Here is a 2,156-nt window from a genome sequence, read left to right as displayed (position 1 = left end):
GAGGGAGGGAGAGAGGGAGAGAGAGAGAGCAAGCGAGGGATAGAGAGAGGAAGATTGAGTGACTGCAGGAATAAAATGGTAAAAATAATCACGTTCTCGATTACTTTTTCCTAACGCTCAGGTCTCCGTTTGGTGCGCGCGCGCGTGTGTGCTTGTGCGTGCGCGCGTGCGTGTGTATGTGCGTGCGTGTGTGTGTCTACTCACGTTAGCGTGTGTGCGTGTGTACATGTATGCGTGCGCGTGTTATGTCAAACGATCACCGCTAATATGTTTGACTGTTAGGCTGTGCGCGAATTGAATAAATGATATCGAGTATACTACATATGATTGCGCCGTTAATATAAATATTAATGGAAGAAATTTAAATCTTTTATTCATGCAAGCCGGGCAAATGACTGCGCGATAATTAACATAAAGAAAAATAATAGAACGATAATTAAAATTACGAAAATTTTAAATTCTCGCGCGACAGCCGAAAGACCGACATAATTTTCGAACGCGTCGGCCAGAGCTATTTGCTTTGGTCTTAGTTCTATTTACCACCGGGTCTAGACTTTGGTCCCCCACACTCGCGTTTCGGCTGCCAGTTACTCTCTCTCTAGCAGTCGAAATTAACATTTTGACCACAACGAGAGGGCTCTTTCGAGAGGGTTTTACAGAAATTTTTTTCCGCCCTTTCCTCCGCAGTTATATCACGGCGCGTGAGTTCGTCGCTGTGCCGACGTGTAATATATAAATGCAGTACGTCAAATCTAGGCGAAGATCGCTACGTACTGCGCACACGGGGAACAATTTTCCCGGGGTAGAACTCTCTCTCCATGAGAGAGAAATATGCGCGAACTGTGTAGACACAACGCGCAATAAATTACACGGGCATTAGTCGTAGGCACACAAGTTAATAATTCGCCAGCTTGCAACTGATTTGCAAACATTTTGTCACGACAATAAATAAATGGCGGTGACACGCCATCTTAGCCGAGCCACGGCCGCGAGGTTTTATGATTTTACGGGCGGCGGGGAGGTAATCACAGAACAAACTAGCTCCGTGCGATCGCTCTCGCTCATAAATCCAACGTTATCCCCACGAGAGGGGCAAATATGTTTATGTTGTTCCACCGCGGCCATGTGCCGGTGCGTGTGCGTCGTGTCTCGTCGTCGCATTGACGTGTCGCTAGGGGTGCGCGCACGCACACGCACGCACGCGCGCACGTGTACGCGCGCGCTTAGATGCGCGCACGCGCGTTCGTACACGCGCGCGTGTGCATGTTCGCGCGAGCGATGGACAAGTGCGTCCGTGCACATAGACATGGATATTTATGTGCTTGCGCGCGCGCGTGTATTCGTGCGCGCGCGTGCGTGCGTGCGTACGTGTGTGCTTACGTGGGTACGTGCGTGCGTGCGTGTGTCTGTCATTGTATTTCAACGCGCGTTTAAAAATTNTATATAATAATATATATATATATATATATATATATAATAATAATATAAATATATATAATAATAATATTATATATATATATATATATATATATATATATATATTACATTAATTTATAAATTTATGTACACAAATAAATAAATATAAAAACGTAAATATAAAAATACATAGATATATTTATTTAATTATATTTATTTTTATTTAATCATGCTCCGTGAAACTGTATATATATAATATATATTTGTATTAATACACTCGAACAGCCGCGACAATCAAATACAGCCGTATGTCACAGCCGCTCCCAAACCCCCAGATAAATTCTAAATTCCACACACTGAAAATTACACACGTTGATTTATATTAATTAATTTCTCCCCCATCATCGGTTTAACACCGAACTGACAATCACGGAACAGCCGAACTAGCATATGATCGTAGACGAGGTAATAATGATTGCGGTGCTAAAAAAAAAAAATTTGCAAATCAATTCGAAATTTTTTGATATCCGTCGATGTTGATGTCGGTGACGAGATGTGCAGAACTGAGAAGTGCATATCGCGTTTCTCTGCAGGAGTGAGAATTATAATGAATGCGAGAGAGATGATAACCGAGGCGTTGTGTGAAGCGCTCCTGCATCTATCCTATCCCGCGTCCGTCATCATTATTAATACATCCATCCTCATCACCCCACAGTGTTAGTGTGTGTGTGTGTGTGTGT

Source organism: Priapulus caudatus, unplaced genomic scaffold (assembly GCF_000485595.1).
Source record: "Priapulus caudatus unplaced genomic scaffold, Priapulus_caudatus-5.0.1 Scaffold4908, whole genome shotgun sequence".
In the NCBI taxonomy this organism is placed as follows: Eukaryota; Metazoa; Priapulida; class Priapulimorpha; order Priapulimorphida; family Priapulidae; genus Priapulus; species Priapulus caudatus.
This window is presented reverse-complemented; position numbering follows the sequence as displayed.